At 43.4% G+C, this 19,330-nt stretch overlaps 1 long non-coding RNA gene across 6 annotated transcripts in view; it reads left to right on the top strand.

Moving 5' to 3' along the window:
* LOC125755397 (uncharacterized) overlaps positions 1-19,330 on the top strand; it is a 147,990-nt gene that overhangs the window by 110,637 nt on the left and 18,023 nt on the right. For 2 of the 6 annotated variants that reach the window (XR_007411838.1, XR_007411840.1), the window contains exons 7-9: positions 3,047-3,190; positions 9,622-9,837; positions 9,951-10,056. The exons of 1 other annotated variant lie outside the window; for it this stretch is intronic. This is a non-coding gene — a long non-coding RNA (uncharacterized LOC125755397). The remainder of the gene's footprint in view (positions 1-3,046; positions 3,191-9,621; positions 9,838-9,950; positions 10,057-19,330) is intronic. 3 more of the 6 variants (XR_007411839.1, XR_007411841.1, XR_007411836.1) reach the window with 2 other exon arrangements.

The raw sequence follows: 19,330 nt of genomic DNA, 5'->3' as shown, positions 1-19,330 counted from the left end.
AGATTGGGTTCTAACTAGGAAGTATAAGACATGTTATGAGTAACTCAGCATATCTGCTGAGCATATCAGCATACAGCATATCTTTCCTGGAGGGGCATATTGATGAAATTACTAAAGACATCTTATTTCAAGCAAATAAGTCATTATTGTTTAAAACAGAAAGATTAACGTGTCCTTAATTTTATGCATTATCTTATCAATCTTTCTATTAGCCCAAAATCAGCTTTATTGGCTATTCCTCCTCCACTTGACATTCCTTTCCCCATACTTCACCCCCATACTTCACTCGTTTTCATCGAGAAATCATTTATACCCAGAATTAGATACTCTCAATCTACATCTCCAACCCAGGTTTTCCTCCTGAGTTACAGACACATATTTCCAACTTTCTACTTGATATTTCTCCCTGGATATTCCACAACTTAAATTGTCCAAAATGGAGCTAAATATCAGTCAAACCAAATGGTTCCTCCCCCATAGAATTTTCCATATGCTTCCATTAGCTCTTATCTCACTTCCTGTTTCTTTCACTGGACTGAAGGCAATGAACGTGTGTCTTTTCCCTAGTGCCTGGCACAGTGCCTGGCATCTGGTAGGCATTTATAAATATTTGTGGAAGGAATGAGCGCACATGACACTCATATGCATATAAATAGGGATTTATTTCCACCCTAAACCCCAATGTTTATGAATGGTTTTTAAATGGATGAGTAGCTCTGATATACATATAGATATAAGCATTTGTTCTCACATCAACCACCAACTACCATATCTACATAAGTCTGGAGATCAAATAATGTCTGTTTTATGCAGCAGAGGAAATAATTAGCACATTTCAGGTTTTTTCTACTTTTTCTCATTGGAATCATGTTCTTTTTATTTTTTTTAAGATTTATTTATTTATTCATGATAGATATAGAGAGAGAAAGAAAGAGGCAGAGACACAGGAGGAGGGAGAAGTAGGCTCCATGCCGGGAGCCTGACGTGGGACTCAATCCTGGGACTCCAGGATCGTGCCCTGGGCCAAAGGCAGGCGCCAAACTGCTGAGCCACCCAGGGATCCCAATCATGTTCTTTTTAAATTCAATATTATAACATAAGCATTTTTTATGTGTCTTAGAAAGTTTTACATATTATTTTCTCTGATTGAATAATAGTGCCTTGGAGAGAAGTTCCTCCTGCTTTCTCCAAAAGATTAGTTTGAAGCATCATGATGACCTCCTGTGGAACCTATTCCTGTTCAACAGTCTCTACTCTCCATCAGTGATTCTCAAAGTGTGGTCCCTGGACCAGCAGTATCAGTAGCATTAGGAACTTGTTAGAGTTGAAAGTACTTGGGCTCCATCCCACACCTTCTGAATCAGAATCTCAGGCATGGAGCCCAACAATCTGCTTTAACAAGCTCTCCAGGTGATTTCAATGTACAAAAAAAGTTTAAGGACTGCTGTCCTACACTTTCCAGTGAAGGAACCCTGAACTTTTTTTTTCCCACCCATCTCCCCCTATTCAGTTATGTCCTTTATTAATTTCATATTTAAAAAAGGCTTCTATGATTGATAATGAGTCTTTAGAACAGGGCCAGGCTTCTTTTGCCTAAAATGTAATTATAAATGTGGTGTAAGGCAATTTTTTTAACAGTTTTAGCAACAGAAATTTTCTTCAGAGGAAATACTATACAGAATCCCTGTGTGTGCACATGTCAGATAAATAGGAATTATTGTGGTTGAATATGGTTGAAGGGGTGGGGGAAATAGTCCATCCACTTCACCTGGCTTCTGCCCACCCAAGCCTTTCCCCCATGACACCTCCAGGGAACAGAACTTGAAAATCACAGAGGCAGTGGAAAAGCAACAAGATGAGGAGTCAGGAGACCTGGGCTCTAACTTATTTCTTTGGGCAATTGATTTTTCATCTCTGAGCCACATTTGCATCATCTGAACATGACGGGTAATCTGTAATTCTTCATCTAGTTGGAAGTTTGTTTTTTATTTTTCATTGTTTAGCTTCTGATAGAAAGAGACCTGGACTGTCTTGAAAGTTCTCCCTTCCTTGGAAACACAGGAATAAATGTTGGCTTTGCCATTTGCTAGTCTTCTGTCTTCTACTTCAGTATTGACTTCCAGGCATTAATGAATAAACAGGGCCAGGCTGCCACCATTAGGAGTGCCAATAAAGAGAAGAAAATCTTCCACCAGAGTCACATTAACATTGAACAGATTTTCAACCCCAGCATTTGACGGGGGATGTGGGCCGATGATAAGGGCATATGTGAGGAATTTAGAGAAAAGCAAAACATAGTTGCATGAGCATTTTCCTCCGCCTCCCCTCCACCTTCTCTTTAGTTCCTCCCCTCTCTTCTTGCTTCTTCCCTTCTTTCCTCTCTTCCATGGAGACCTTGCAAAGTACTGTCCTACAGTCACTCTCCCCACATCGCATAAACCAACTCTCTGCATGTCCTTGTTACTCCCAAGGCCAACATTTACAAGGGTAGCAAAACATCTAGGTGTACTCAAGTATCACAAGTGTTACATTCATGCTCCCTGTTGAAGGGATCTCTCTATTGCCATCTTTTTCTTTTTCTTTTTCTTTTTTTTTAAGATTCATTCATTCATTCATTCATTCATTCATGAGAGACACACAGAGAGAGGCAGAGACATAGGCAGAAGGAGAAGCAGACTTGATCCCAGAACCCTAGATTATGACCTGAGCAAAAGGCAGATGCTCTGCCTGAGAGCATCTCTGAGCTCTCACTCAGAGCATCACTGAGCCACCCAGGCACCCCTCTTTGCCGTCTTCTTTCTCTCTGAACTTCTCTTGCTCCATTCACGCTTCCATCTCTTTCTCCTTTCAGTTCCCCTGACTCTGCCTGAGTCAGTGAGAAGTGAAGCCACTTCTTAGAGACAGCTCTGAGCTTCCTGGTGGCTATCAGAGTCAGGGTGAGAGGTGAGCCTGGGTCAGACTGTGCTATCATTGCTATAGACTGAAATGTTTGAGTCCCTTCAAAATTCATATGTCAAAACCTAATGCCCTGTGTGTTGGTGTTTAGGGGTGGAGCATTTGGGGAGTGATTTGTCAGGAGAGCAGAGCCCTCGTGAATGGCATCAGTGACCTTCTCAGGGACCCCAGACAGAACCCTCATCCCTCCTGCCATGGGAAGATGCAGTGTGAGAAGTCCGCCATCTCTGAACCAGTAAGTGGGTCCTCACCAGACACCAAATCTGCCAGTGCCTTGGTCTTGGACTCCCACCTCCAGAGCTGTGAAAACCAAATCTCTGTTGCTTTGATGCCACCCAGTCTGTGGGATTGTGTAGCCAGGACAGACTAAAATACCTGTCCCATTGTAAAGTAGGATTTTCATGTGTGTGGAAGGGAGGTGGTGATGGGAGAGCAGGGGAGACCTGAAGGGGCAGGGTGGGCATGGTCTTATACTCTTGAAATTTTACTCCCATAGTCTCTTCCTTTTTAAAAAAAGAAATTTATTTATTTATTCATGAGAGAGACAGAGAGAGGTAGAGACCTAGACAGAGAGAGAAGCAGGCTCCCTGCAGGGAGCCCAATGTGGGACTCGATCCCAGGACCCCGGGATCATGACCTGAGCCAAAGGCAGACACTCAATCACTGAGCCACCCAGGGCTGTTTCCACAAAGTGTCCTATGACACCTCTGGAAAGAAAGCCATTGTGGCCTCTGCTCAGCAAATGGTGAGGGGCTCATCTTCTGAGATGCAGAGAACCTTGCTCCATCCGTCATTCCCTGGTGTGTCAGAGGTTTTGACAGAAATACCAGACGCACTTTAATTGAATTTGTGAACCAAAAATGGCCTGACAGGGAAAGCATATTGATAAAATCTATGTTACAGCTTACATTTTACATTCGACTGTACTACTTAGGCACATACACTTAATTTTTAAATGGGATTTAAAAAATGGGACCTACATGTCTGGGCTTTTGCTTGTGTTTATCATACGGAAACTAAAGTACTAAACTGCTTGGTATGGACAGCTGGCAGCCTTATCCACCCCCTTTCCCTCTCTCTCCTATATTTTTAGCTCCTCACCCTCCAAGCTTAGTCTCCTTTTTTTTTTCTTTCTGCATGTCAATGGGTACAAATCTCACCTCATCCATTCTTTGCCCTTGTGCTTCTTGTTATTTCCTGGTCTACTTCTTTCCTCTCAGTCAGATAAGAGTTAATACTTGGGGTTCACAGTGGTGCTCCTGCTGTCTTGCTCACAAGCACGTATGAATCCCCAAGCTTCCCTTACCCCCCACACCCACTCTGCTGAAACTGCTCTTGCTGGGTCACCCACCTGCAGTCAGGATGACCTTTGGCCTCCTTAAGAAAAATTGATTTCCTTCTTGAGTCCCTTCCTTCAGAGCCCATGGCCCTACTCTCTTCAGAGTTTTCTTCAGAGCTCATTCATTCCTACTCCCTGGCCTTTGCATGCCAGTGCTCCCTGCAGTACTACTGTCTGCTGTCCACTGCCTTTCTCTGCTCTTTACTTATCCTGGGCAAAACCATCCACGCCCAGGGATTCAGCCCTCACCTACGTGCTGACACCTTCCAGACCTATATGTGCAGCCCAGGTCTGCCTTTCTTGGGCTCCAGACATATTTATTTTAGAATGTCTCCAATTAATAGGTACATCAAACTTGGTCCTGTTAATGAAGTAAAATTATCACCATAAGTTTTAAACCGTGATCCTTTTGCTTGGTGACGGGCACCATCCAGATACAGAGACTCATCCTAGACTCAGCTGAAGCTATGTTCCATCAGTCAGACCCTCCTAACACTATATTTGATCATTTTCTCTGCTGTCTCCACCAGCTGCTATCACTCCCACCCAGGTTTTAGTTTAGACTGTGTCCACTTTTCATCTGGGCCAATGCATTCTGGGCATCCTGCCTTCAATTTCTCACACTTTGAAGTCACCTTCTATCAAATCTCTAGATGATCCTTCTAAAACAGTGTTGTCCAATATGGTAGCCTCTGGGCACATATAACTGTTTAATTAAAGTTAAGTAAAATTTAAAATCTAGTTCCTGGGGTGCCTGGGTGGCTCAGTCAGTTAAGCATCCAACTCTTGGTTTCGGCTCAGGTTGTGATCTCAGGGTGTGATCTCAGATCGAGCTCTGCATTGGGCTCCATGCTCAGTGGGATGTCTGCTTAAGTCCCCCTCTCCCTCTCCCTCTGCTCCTCCCACCTCCCTCTTCCCTCGAGTTCTCTCTCTCAATCTAAAAATAAGTAAATAAATCTTTGAAAAAATAAAATTTAGTTCCTCAGTTATGCTAGCCACATTTTAAGTACTTAATAATTAGCCCAAGTGGCTAATGGTTACCTATTAAGCAATACAGAGAGAGCATTTCCATCACTGCAAAAAGTTCAATTAGACAGTGCTGTTCTAGAATGTGATGTAACCATGTCTTATCCCTGCTTGCTTCCATGCTGATTCCCCACATACTTCATTTTTTTAAAGATTTTATTTATTCATGACAGACAGAGAGAGAGGCAGAGACACAGGCAGAGGGAGAAGCGGGCTCCATGCAGGGACCCTGGCGTGGGACTCGAACTTGAGTCTCCAGAATCACACCCCAGGCCGAAGGTGGCACTAAACCACTGGGCCACCGAGGCTGCGCCCCCACATACTTTAGATGAAACTCCAAACTCATTAGCTTGGCAGGTAGGCTCCTTCCTTTGGCCCAATCTCTCTCCTACTAAGGGAGCGATAGGCCCTCCCCTTGAACCTGTGCTTCACTCATGTCACCCCACTCCTCCCATCCTTATGCCTCTGTGCTTTGAATAATGCTGTTTCTGCCCCTTAGAAGGGCTGCCTTTTTCTGTTCCTTTAGAACTCCTGTATATTCTTCAAACTCAGCTCAAGCATCATTCCCACTGTGACGCTTTTCCTTGCCTTTCTGGGCAGAGTTTAGACTTGGCTTTCTGTAAATTTCCACTGGTAGCTTATGCTGCTATAACACTCATCACTAAAAAGAAAATTCTATTGATTCACCTTGATAGTCTAAATAATGCCCCCTGACTCCGACCTAACAGACAACCATGTCTGAATCTCCCAAACTTGTGAATATGTTGCCTTACATGACAAAAAGGGACTTTGCATGTGTGATTGAGTTAAGGACCTTGAGATGGGGGAGAGTATCATGGATTACCCCTCTGGGCCCAATAATTTAATCACAGAGGTCCTTCTGAGAGGGATGCAGGGATGTCGAAGTCTGAGATAGAAAAAGGATATGGGATGAGGGAAAGCAGAGTTTGCAGTGATGTGCTTTGAGTATGGAGGAAGGGGCCATAAGCCAACAAATGAAGGTAACCTTTGGAAGCTCTATGAGTCAAGAAAACAGATTCTTCCCCAGAGCCTCCAGAAGACACACAGCCCTGCTGACCCATTTTGGACTTCTGACTTCCAGAATATAATAGAATAACTTTGGGTTGTTTTCAACCAATAAGTTGGTAGCAGCAAGAGGAAACCAATATATTTACTCTTTCATCTATTCGTTGATGCATCTATACCACGTGTCATTTCATACAGATTTCCTAAGTGCCTGCCTTGTGCCAGACCTGGTATTATATGCTAAGAATACAATAATGAATAAGATCCAATTATTGTCGGAGGAGGTATGATGGGGCCCGGGAGAAAGCAGGAGTCCTGAAACTTGGAATTGTGAAGGGCTGCCGTCTGAAGTTGAGGCTGTTTTCTGCAGATGGCACAGGGCCATTGAAGGTCTTTGCCTTATTAGTTCATGATCAGATCTTTGGCTGCCGTGGTGTGGAAGTGAACTGATGCCGTAGCAAGAAGACACACCAGGCTGCTTGCAATAGCGAGGTGAGAAATGATGAAGGCCAGAACCATGGGAGGGCGGTAGCAAAGTGGGTCTGGCAGTATTTGGGTGCTATTTCAGAGGTAGAATTGATGGTATTTTGTAATCAATTAGATACTGTGCCTGAGGCAGAATCCAAGATGACTCTGCTCCAAGATGACTCTGAGAACGGGTGACTCTAAGCTCAGTGCCTGGCACACAGTGGATAAGAAACAATTGTCTTGAATTGAATTGTGTGGCAAGAAGACAATGGAGTAGATCATCACTGGGAGAGAAGGATGATGCCAATGAATCTGAATAGTGGAGGAAAATAAATAGAAGAATAAGTGTGTGTGTGTGTGTGTGTGTGTGTGTGCGTGAGGCGCAGGGAAAAGGATGTGAAATATGTGCCCTGTTACCCTGTATGATTTTTACTGCTCAATTTAAGCTTTTGTTCTTTAAACTAGAACCATGTTTAGAGACAGAATTTAGAAAACTGTATACCCACCCTGAAGATGTCAGATTTCTCTCAATGCCAAGTTTAGCTACTGTTGTGATCTGAAATGGTTTGGGGCAGGGGAAGGAGAACAAGTAGTTTGGGTTGATTTTTGGTGCATTTGCTGTAGCATTCTGGAATGAGGGCAATGTCTCTGTTTCCTTCCCTTACCCATTCCCCTTTGCTATGGGCAAGCCTCGTGTCTACACCCAGAAGCGGAATGTGCTCTGGCCCTGTGTGGGGTTATTTGCACCCTACCCTCGCCCAAGACCGCCTGCAGTGACCACATGGTGGTGAATGTTCACTATATTGAAAGGGCATTTGTGATTTCTGCTCCTCCAAGTGGCATCCTGGTTCCACCACCCTGATGGGAGGATATATACAATTATTTAGCAAAGACCCTGAAGCCCTTGTTTCCCATCAGCCTGGCTCTGTGGCATATTGACTGTGTCCCCAAACAGTCAAGTAAGGCCCTTGGTGGGTGGGCCAATCTCTTCTTAGATTTGTGTTCACATAGAATATTATTCTAAGAGATATTAATTGTGACTCTGTAGACTGAGGAAAGGGGAAGAGACCTATGGTCTAATTAGTTTGGAAGATTCTGGGTTTAACAAATGTACTTAAGTCTGGAGAACTTCCCAGAGTCTTTACTTTACAAATATACTCTGTAAATGTCTAAGAATGAGGTAAAGATGTTCCTTAATGTATTTGACTCCAGAGCACTAAAAACATTATGTGACAAAGCATTCCACGCAACAGAGTTTAGAAAGTGTTGTCCTACTGAAGCAGTGGATGTCCATGATGTTCTTGTATGCCAGGCACACTCGGCAGGAGGCCACAATGATGACAGTTAGCTATTATCCAACTTCACAAAGTCTCCAATGGGCTTGAATCACTAAAGATAGACTGAAATGGTAATTGGACCAATCTTTTTGTTCTGACACTTTTGGTTTGGATTTGAACTCACTTTGCTGATGAGCCAGGATACAGTTATAAATCAGAGCCACTACTATCATCATTCCATAGCCTTTTAAAAAAAAGATTTATTTATTTATTTGAGAGAGAGAGAGAGAGAGAGAGAGAGAGAGCAAGCAGGGGGAAGGGCAGAGGGAGAGGGAGAGGGAGAGTGAGAATCCTCAAGTAGACTCCCTGCTGAGCTCAGGGCTCGATCCCAGGACCCTGAGATCATGACCTGAGCTGAAACCAAGAGTTATATGCATACCCACGTGACTAAGCCATGCAGACACTCCTCATCATTCCATATCTTTTCACACTTCTCATTTCCTTCCCCTACCCCCCAAAGCTCTTCTTATAATAAAACAATCCATGCTGGTTTCCTTCCTAAAGATTGTTTTAAAAATACCTTGGAAACACTAGGTAATTTACTTTGGATATTAGAGCACAGTACAATAGTATCTTGTTATTTATGTTCTGCTTTTCTTAATCCCATGTGACTACAAATGCACAGTATTTTGCAGTTTTCAGAGATTTTTATCATCTAGTATTTCATTTGATCCTTAAAACAACTTTATAAGGAAGAGATGATGAAATCACATTGCCTTAGTCTGTTTGGGCTATACTATAACAAAACACCACAGAATGGACGGCTCATAAACAGCAGAAGTTTATCGCTCACTGTTCTGGAGACTAGAAGTCCAAGATCAGGATGCCAGCAGGGCAGGGGTTCTGGTGAGAGCTCTTTTCTAGACTGGAGATGGCTGACTATTTGCTTTGTCCCCAAACAGTGGAATAGGCTAGGGATCTCTCTGGAGCCCCCTATATAGGAACACTGATCCTATTTATGAGAGTTCTACCCTCCTGACCTTATCACCTCCCAAAGGCCCTACCTCCTAACACCACCACAGCAGGCATTAGGTTTCAACATATGAAATTTGGGAGGACACAAATATTCTGTTTATAGCACCCATTTTATATAGAAAAAGTGAAGCAAATCTATTTGGGTACTTAGCTTGTGCCAGGGATTGCGCTAAGTGTTTTACATATACGAACTCATTTAAAACTCTTATCAATTTTCTGTATTTAGGACATGTTGTGCTCATGTCAGAAATAAAGAAGGTGGTGGTAAGAGAGTAAAGAACTTCTCCAAGGTCACATCACTTATACCAGGAGGTCTGGTGTTTAAACATGTTTGTTTAGCCCCCAAATCCACTCTCTTTCCACTGTGCCATCCTGAAAGACGAAGCTGTGACCAAGGGCAGGGAAAGATTGCCCACATTCACACAGGGAGTTGGGGAAAGTGCTAATTCACTTGACTTTTAGTCCAAGGACCTCTCTTCTACATATTTTTGCCAGGTCACTGGAGGGCATTTTCAAGAATAAGTAATGACCTGTGAAATGTCACTGACAGCAGCAACAATAACAACCCAAAGACAGCAATGGGAAGGAGGGAGAATGCTGGGGCTCGCAGTCTCCTGCCCGCCCCTGGACAGCCTCAGCGTGGCCAAGTAGAACTGATCCTGCATTTCTGAGAAAAATGCCACCCAGACTTCCTCCTCTCGTGTCACATAGGTAAGGGGCTGGATAGCTGTGGTATAAATAAGGGGTTTGGGCTCTCCTCACCTATTCTTGTCATGACCAAAAAGTAAATAGAGCATATTCTACTCCCCACTCTCCCTCTCCAGGATTACCCACTGTTTCCACTCATCAGATGCCCGCAATTTGGGGACATTTAGTGGGTCCCTCCTTCCGGCAAATCCCCTTGCTGGTGTGGTAGGAGCAGTGGTAGAGGTGAGTGGGGCACATGTTCTCAGGGCCTGCAGTCTCGATGGAGAGGCTGGGTGTGAAAAGCACTACTGAAGAGGTACAGACTGCCAGGGAAGCAGGAGTTGAGGCCCTTCAGGGGATGAAGAGGTAGTTCTGGGCGTTTAGCACATGGAATGTCCACCATAATCACTCAGAACAATTGCTGAGGGCGCCCTGCTTACATTTACCATGTACTGGGTTTGTGTGGGGGGGGGCAGGGATGTTGATTGTGTAGCCCCTGAAACACAACCACAGTAGGGCACATTTTTGTTGCCACCTTCCCCAACCCACAGCCCTCCGAAAGGTTTCCTTGAAACCCGGTTGGAACAAAAAAGGTAGTGCTGTTTCCATACTCTGCTTGCACCCCAAGAGCTCCTTGACCCACACACCACAGGAGACTGAGTTGTGGACCGAAAAAGAGAAGGAGACTGGTGTGTATGGTGTTTCTGAGTTCCTGCCCTCCTCCCCAGGGCCTGGGGGTATCCGTGTTCATCTTCTGCCTCTGTTTCCCAACTGTTCCTTTCCCCTAATGCGGTGGTGGGCAGGGTCTGAGCTTGGGCCCCGTGCAAGATCACTGCTGTTGGGAATGAGAGGGGGGAGACCCTTGTGCTTCCTTCCATGATCATTCAGGCCCTGTGGGCTGTGCAGAGATAGAGTGGTCCAAAGGGAAGTCTACTGGATGGAGCAAAAGCTAAGAGGAGCCAAGGTAGTGGAATCTGTCTCTACCTTTTTGGATTATTTTGTCATTCGTGTATTAGCGTCTTCACTATTGAAGGAGGATCTGTAGGTCAGGACTGACTTTGGCGATTAATGAAAACTCAGAGGATAATGAGGGAAATTAAAAAAAAAAGGGGGGTTTAGGCTTCTCAAAGAAGAAAAGGCACTTTATAAATCCAAGGCAATTACCGTCTCTTGGGTGGGAAATTCCAATGGGCTCATCCACATTGGCCGCACTTGTGTGTGCCAGTGCCCAGCGATTCCCCCTCTTGCACATTTAGGCTTTCAGATCATTAGGCTGCGAGAAGCAAGCACTTCCCTTGAGGAAACACAGAGTCGCTACCCTCACCATTCTCCCAGCCTTGCCACTGAATCAGGGAATCTCTGAGAATCTCTGGAAGGGACTTCAAAAATCATTTAGTACAGCTGCCAGTGTATTCCCTCGATAAAGCAGACGAGTGGGAATAGAAAGTAAAAGTGCAGTTAATTCTCAATTATTTGGATGTAGATTCTCTGCAGGCATAGAGTGCAAAATTTGTGTCTTTGGAGATAGTGATCGGGTATCTTCTTATCTGTTCCTTTTCCAAGCTAAACAATCACAGATCATGTTAGTGGTCCTTAGAGGACTGATTTCAAACTTTGGGAATCACAGAAATTGAAGCTATCTTCATCTAACTAGGTTGGTGCTGCCTTCATTTTCATTCCAGAAACTTTTGGCTGTGCCCCATTCAGAGGGGATTGACTGCATTTGAAATGGGATGACAGAGGAATTACTCTCACTGAGATTACCCTTCAGCTCCATCCCAGAACTGAGAGACTCTGCTAACTGCTATTGCCATAATGACTAGCAATCACGGCACAATCACGGAAATGAATTAAATTATTAATTTCAATAGCACCCCATGGTGCATTTATAAATTCCACCATCTGGGGAACATAAATATGGAGGTCCACATTCTATACTTGGAGGCATGGTGCTCAGTGCCAAGGGCTGCATCTTTGAAGGCAGTAAAGATTTTTCAAGATACTATATGTGGAGCGGCAAGCTGTGCATTTGAGAGGAGGCTCTGTCCCTGGGTCTCTATTAGCTTTACCATTTATTTAAGGCTCTCTTCTCTCTTAATTTTTAACCAGTTCTTATCTTATAGACCCAGTGTGTAAAAATCCACAGGATGGGAAATAAAATAAACCTCAGAGCTGAACTATTTAGTTCCTCACCCCCTTTTCTCTTCATTGAATTTCCTTTTGTCCTCCCCCAAAGTCTCTTATTGACTAGCTTCAAATATGTAAATCTCTCTGCTAATAAGTTCTTCGTACTGAGACAGCTCTTCTTGGTTTTGAATGTTTTCAAAATCCATTTAAAGCTTTAAGATAATTGTTTCTGAAGCACAAGGGATAGAGGTCCTGGAGTGGTGTGTAACCTACTCCAATAAAAGAGATTTAACTTCCCTTCCTTATGTGGAACCATTTGACCAGATGTTGGGGTTCAGCAAGCCTTCCCTGTTTGCCATCTGTGACATCCCCAAGGGCTAGTGAGAGAGGGGCACTTCTAAAGAGCATATGTAAATGATTTCCATGGAGCCCTGCGGGGGCACGGTAGGCCACCTTCTTCCTACTATGGATTACCAACTCAAAGCCAAGAAACCTCCCATACCTCTGTCTCTATGTCACAATTTCCTAATATACACAACTGGATTTCTAAGTAATGAGTTCATGTAAGAAGCAGAAGAAGAATGTATAGCCTTCTATAGGATAAATAATTCTATGGCACCAGTGGTGGTGTGCAGCTCTTGATCTTTTAGCTCTCTGTGCATACAGGACTTTGAAATAATTTGGGAATCTCTAGCTGATAATGAAGAGGACTATTGAACAGTAGAGCTGCTCATTTCAGTGCTTCTACCTGGGCACATAGACCCAGATAGAGCTTAGTCCGTTCTGTAAATTAAGGTAGGCTTGTAGGCCAGTGATTTCCAGTCAAATCTGAGCGTTTCCCCCTGACCCCACGCTGCCACCACCAGTTGCTGATGTTCACTAGCTTTGATATGTGAGGTTATGTGAAAGTATTTTGGGACGGGATGTTTTTGCAACTGTCTTGTAGGTTGGTTCCCTTTAATTCCCTGTGGCATCACACATCAGGGTAGTTGGGGATATGGTGATCTGAAGCTTTGGGAATAGGTGGTTTGTGCCTAATTAGATTTTCATTTCTTCATTGTTTCAGATGCCATTCTCAAAACATAGCCAAATTAGCTTATTATTTGCCATTTACAACAAGAGAATAAACAGAACCGGCGATCACAGTGGATTTGCATAAAACTGCTGATCTTCATGACCAGGTCCTTGCCAATAGTTTCCCTTTCTGTCCCTGGATTGTAGACATTAACGTTCATCAAATTTGAGGAGCTAGATCTCTAGGGACTCCCATGTCCTGAGTTCATTAATGGCAACGAAGGACCCCAAATCAGTCATGTCTGCTGTTGAGCCCCAGGATCCCCCACCTCAGTAGAAGTGAGTAGACTGGGGTAATTACAGACGAAGTAGTGATATAAGGAGGAAATGTAGTGTGGTTGGAGTTAGTGGCCTGAGGAAAACAACATACATGGCCTCTGGAGTGTCTATTTGCTGTTATAAAGGGGAAGTGTTGAGGCAGAGACCTTCCCCTGATCTGTAAGAGTTTAGTAGCTGGGAAAAACTACACAAAGTTATCATTAAAAAAAAAAAAAGACATAATAAACACCAAGACTCTTCAGCATCTTGCTCCCTGCGTCCAGCAATGGGAAGACAGTTGGCACTGTTTCTGAGGTGAAAATCTTGAACAGCCCTGCTTTGCTATCAGAGCCAATGCTGTTGAGCCTGGAGGAGCCAGTGTAACTTTGCTTTGAGCCTAAATTTGCTTCTGACTCAAACATCAGAGGAAACCTCTCTCACACAGAATTGAGAAGCTTTCTGTCTTAAGGTGAGCCTGTCACAGCTCTTAGTAACTGCAACTCTTCTTTTCTCTCTGGGTGTCAGAGTAGCTCACCCTAAACCACCAGAAGCTTTACATTAATGAGCTGAACTCCTCTGAGGCCCAGGTCAAGTGGCCTGCCCAAGGCCATGATGGAGGGCCCGTGTAGACTGCAGGCCCAGCAAGCATGGCTTCCTGCCAGACAATGCCTCTCCCCCACAGTCTCCTTGAATCTCGCTACCTGGATAGACACACCATCTGACACTGCCCCGCAGTGAATAAAGGAAAAGAAGAAACCAGTGTTTCTTTCTGAGATGAAAGCATATGGTGCCATCAAGGCGATCAAGGCGGGGAGGCGGGGAGAAGGAGGCCTGGGAAGATTCAAAAGTATGTTGGTTATATCTGTAAGGACAAGTTGTATAAGAGAGAAGAAAATGTTTTCTTGCTTCTTGGGAAATGTCTAAATAGCCCTTCACCCCAGGAAGGGAAAATAACTGCCTGAGTGAGGACCAGCTCTATTGACTGGCACTTCTTATTCAAAGGTAATTGCTTACCCACGTGACAACTTTCAGTTGAATTTTTCCTTATAATAAGATTTGATGGCCAATTTAATTGGTTTCTTGGGCTACAGGATAGGGAAGCTGTATAGCCCTATGAAAAATTATTTAGGGAAATCTAAAGAAAATTCAGACATTGATCCATTCTAAGAGGAAATTGACAATCATCAAAACAAGATCTTTGTAGGACTCACCTGGCTTCTCACACCACTCTTCTACTCATATGCTTCCTGAGTTTTTCATGAGGGAAGCATTATCAGATTTTGCTTCTTGCTTCTTTAGGGAGCTTTTCTGAGGAGGTCTGAAGAGGTACCATTCATTTGCAAGGGGGTGGAGTGAGGGTAGGGGAGGGAACCCTGGTTGCTCCAGGCCCTGCCCAGCTGCCCTGCAGGCTGAGTGCAGTATCTCCTGGCACACCTGTAACTCATTCATGGAACCTGGGTGTGTTGTAACACACCTATGAGGGAATGCTATTCTTCTCTATTTAGATGTGCTTATTGGGAGGCTCTGGAAGGAATAGTGGCCCTGCTTTACTCATACCTCTGAATGTCCAATGACAAGTTTGTCCCTGACACTGAAACTTTAGGGCTGTCTCCAAAGCTCCCAAGAAACTAATCATTGGAGTCTTCTTCTTTAGGGAAATTGAGTTGCGTGTGGATTTCTCAGGGACTTGCCTGGGTGATTCTATGTGGTCATTATTGGATATTATTGGGTATCACAGGACATTACTGGGAATCATTGGATAATCTATGTGATTATCGTGTGACTAGATCAGACCCACTCCTACCTCAAGGCCCTCTCTGGACCCTAATAGGGAAAGGGCTAATCTGCTTATGAAGAAGGATGGCACAATATGGAGCTGTCCAGAATCAGGTCTAGACCCTATGCTCCAGTTACCCACATGTTTTGTGTTTGTTTGGGTTTATGATGCTGGCTCCCTGACCCTTTCAGGTGAGGGGATGTACTCTAGGGAATGTACTCTCAGTCAGAGATTTGTGTGTATGCACTTTACTGGGGAGTAGTCTCAGAAACAACATACTACAAGGGACCAAAGGAAGACAGATTGGGTAAAGGGGCAAGTGGAACTGTGATACAGTTATAACAGAGGCTTGGCCAACTTCACAGTGAGCTCTAGAGCTGAGATGGCCTTTCAAAGTTGTCCCAAATGGAAGCATGTGTGCCAGGAATTTTTGTACTTCCTGATCCTGAGTGAGCTAGAGGAGTTCTCCAGAAGTTGGTCAGTATGGCAGCTCTTGACAATAGAGAGGGGCAGCTGCGGAAGGGTTGCATTTTAAGTGAGGTGGAGCCCTTCAGTTGAGGGAAATTTCCAGAGAGGAACTCAGCTGTGAACTCTCAGGAATCACCTCACAATAGCTGGTGGAATAAGTGTCTTGGTTCTTTAAAAGAGAGAGAGAGAGAGAGAGAGACTCCCGTGTGTGTGTGTGTGTGTGTGTGTGTGTGTGTGTGTGTGTGTATGTGGCTGGGTGGCACACCATGGCAAACACTAGAGCCACCCCTGAGCCACTCAGATACACTTCATTTGCCTAGTAAATTTGCCCATTCTGGGAATATCTCCTCTAGGATTTTGGATGGCCTCTTTGAGAAAATTTACAAGATTAAGATTAATGTGACCAATTACAGTTTCTACTATCATTGCTGGTCTTCAGACCACAACTGGCACTCATCATCTTTTTCCTCTACTACTGATTTCCTATTTTCCCTTAACATCTGTGCCTCTGCCCTCAGTTGGTACCTAAGTCTAGGTGGCTTACCTGATAGAATGATCTAGAATCTCATTTCTGAGGGATATGAACCCCTAGTCACCATGTCCTCATCAGACCATGACTTGCTGGCCTTATCTATTTGCCATCAAGATTAGGCAGGAGAGTACCAAAAAAGTTCTCCAGTGAATCAACTATGTTCCATGTGTTTTTTATTTTGTTTTTGTTTTGTCCATAATATAAGAGTCCACCTCATGATCAAGGTCAGTTATCCCTACCAGTATACATTTTCTTGCCTGCTTGTCCCTGGGTATAAGGATCCTGAAGTGACCAGTTGGCAGCTGTAGCCTTAAGCCTCAATGATATTTTTATTGTGTTCTTAATAAAAACATCCCCACTCTGGCAACCAGGACCTCTAGACCCATAGAGTTTAAAGCTGTGGGGATGGAAAATTCCGATTTCTCAAATGGGCCACTAGCAGTGATGGTGAGCAGGGCTATTTCTACTTCCATTTTTTGGTCTACAGTTCCATGAAGTCTCCCTATCAGGGTACAGCACCATATAACAGTTGTTGATTTAAGACGTATATCTCATCCTGGAGAATAGTGTCCTGTTTTTGCAGGTATCACCAAGCAAGCACTTCCATTGTGCCCTCAAAAAAACATTTCATTGCTTTTTTCACATCTACAGATTCTGTGTGTTGTGATATTTCATAGGACCACTGGATCTTTTGATTGTATACCCATGGCCACACCTCCTTTTCTATAAACTGGGTCCCCTAATCAGAGGTAACATTAAGTGAAATATTAAGTGGGTAGTAAGTGACATAATAAGCGTCATATTAAGTGGATGTCAGTAGATTAAACATCTGTGGTCCAGCTGGCCAAAGCCTTGCAAGCAATATAGGTGTTGGCTTCAGTCAAGAAGAAATGTTACCTAATCCAGGGTGAAAGGGATCCATTTTTATCAATTTACCACAAGTGGCTGGTTGGTCTTCATGAAGGATAATGCCATGTAAGGGGTTCAATGCTGGTCTTTGTGAATATCGAGTTGGACATTTGGCAGTGACAATTGCGTTAGCTTTCGAGAGTGGGAGCCCATACTTTAGAGCATATGCATGCTTTCTATTCCTGTCACAATGGCTGTCTCATTCGTGAATCCATCATACCAGGATTAGGGTGACTAGTGATAGTGGCTGGCTGATATCAGCTGGCCTAGTTATTATGTTCAGTTAATTATTTAGTTGGCTATTTATTCCATGATGTTTACTCTCTGATGGGCATTAACACACTATAAAAATATTTTCATATTTCATGCCCACTCCTATAGACTCATGTTTCTCAGATTTTCTTGTCTCTAATCTTCTAAACTCTTCATTTTAGATCTCCATCTATCCAAGTCATTCACCACTATTCATGAGTCTAGGTATATTCTACAGATGATATAGAAATTAGATGAATTTTCTTTTCATATATAATTTATGATCACACATACCACCTAAAGTTTTGCATTTTGGAAGGCCTTCCCCTTATTGCTGATGGCCACCAGTTAATGGAGTTGTATAGTTCATCAGGAGTACATTTTCAGATTGTACTTGCATACTAAGCCATCCATAAACCAAGTTTGTTTTTTTTCTCACTTCCATTAGGTGGTCATAAGGTGCCTCTCATGTGGTCATAGATGTGAGGTGAAGACAAATGCAACAATAGTGGATGACATGGATTTCTGGGGCACCTGCTTTTGCAGTTTGTACTGTCTGACTCTACTCATATCTGACCCTGAATATTCTACTTTCATCTTACAATTGATGGCTTTTGTGTCTGATCAAACTTTTATGACTTGGTGGATCTGATAAAACCTCAGATACCTCTGAGGGTACCTTTGGCTGCATGGTCACATGATGTCTTACGGTCAATGCTTCATCTCTACAGGGCCCAATAGCATGCAAGGAACTCTTTTTTGAATGGTGTCTAGTTCTTTGCTATAGATGGTATATCCTTGCTTCAGAAACTTAGGGTTCTACATTCTGATTCTTCTTCTAGGGTTTGCCATATACTCTGCACAACATCTTTTTGTACCATAAGATCCAACAGGTTATATAGAACAACTGGCAGCTTGCTTGTACCACAGTCTGAACCTGCTGCACGGTCTTTTCCTTCTCTGTGCCCCACTCAAAGTTTGTGAATTATGCTGTGGATTTCTAATTTCTATATCAGCAAGTTTCAACCACTTGTTTGCCAAGTTTTGTTACATTTTAGATGACCTGCCTGCCTCAAATTATTACTGATGAATACCCAGATTCTCTCATTGGCTGGCCTTGTGCCATCTAACATGACTGTCACCCCTTACTTCAAGGCCTTTACTTATTGTATTTCTCTTGTCAGATTGACCCTTGTTAGCTTTATCCAATTTCTCACCTTTCTACATAAAACCCTACTTTCACTATGAAGACTTTTTTACTTTTTCTGGTAGGTCATAGCTCTTCTTTCTGCAATCCTAGGCACATCAATACAAGTTGACACTAACATACCTATTATTGAACAATGCTTGCCCTGTGCTTCACGTTCATTAACTATTTTTACTCTGAAATTAAGATCTCTTAAGGAAGGGGTCCAAATATTCCTACATTTTTGTAAACACAGAGATAGTATTCTTTGTGAGCTCTAGCTGATGGAACTATTCTCTCTTTATCCCAAGGCGAAAACCATCGAGGCTAGTAGCACCGCACCACCCAACATATACCATGAGGGCTAAGGATATACTAGAGTCTACACTTATCTTCTCTATACCCAATCCAGAAAGATTCTATGCATTGATAAACTTGTCAGCATTTGTGCAAGCTCATGAATTATTAGTTGTCCCATCAAATTGTTTCAATTTGGAAATTTTGCCCTTTTGCTAGGCACAGTGGTCTGATTGTGCTGCCAATGTGCTTCTCTTAAGAAGACCGTCAGAACCTGAGTCTGGCTCTCAGCCCCTTTGACTCATGTCAGGTGTCCTAGGCACCATTTACCAGGCAATCCCCTCTCTCAGACTCTAGATCAAACCTTAAGTTTACCCATGAAAGATTTAAGGAACTACAGCAATTATTGTGATTCAAATCCTCAGACTTTGGACTAGAAAGCTGAGACCTTGGCCTGATTTCTGAGGTGTTTGCCCTGGGTCTGAAAGCAGGATCCTCTTGTGTTATCTATCTCAGAAATGCAACCAATACTCCAGGATCTGTCTTATTGAGAGTTTATATCATCTTACACATTGCCTGATTCTGCCTAAATCTCTGGGCCTCCTGGTGTTGACCTCAACTGGATTTACCAAGTAAA

The sequence above is a fragment of the Canis lupus genome, chromosome 7 (assembly GCF_003254725.2).
Source record: "Canis lupus dingo isolate Sandy chromosome 7, ASM325472v2, whole genome shotgun sequence".
NCBI classification, from domain to species: domain Eukaryota; kingdom Metazoa; phylum Chordata; class Mammalia; order Carnivora; family Canidae; genus Canis; species Canis lupus.
The sequence above is the reverse complement of the archived record's forward strand: the minus strand, read 5'-3'. Positions and strand labels throughout refer to the sequence as shown.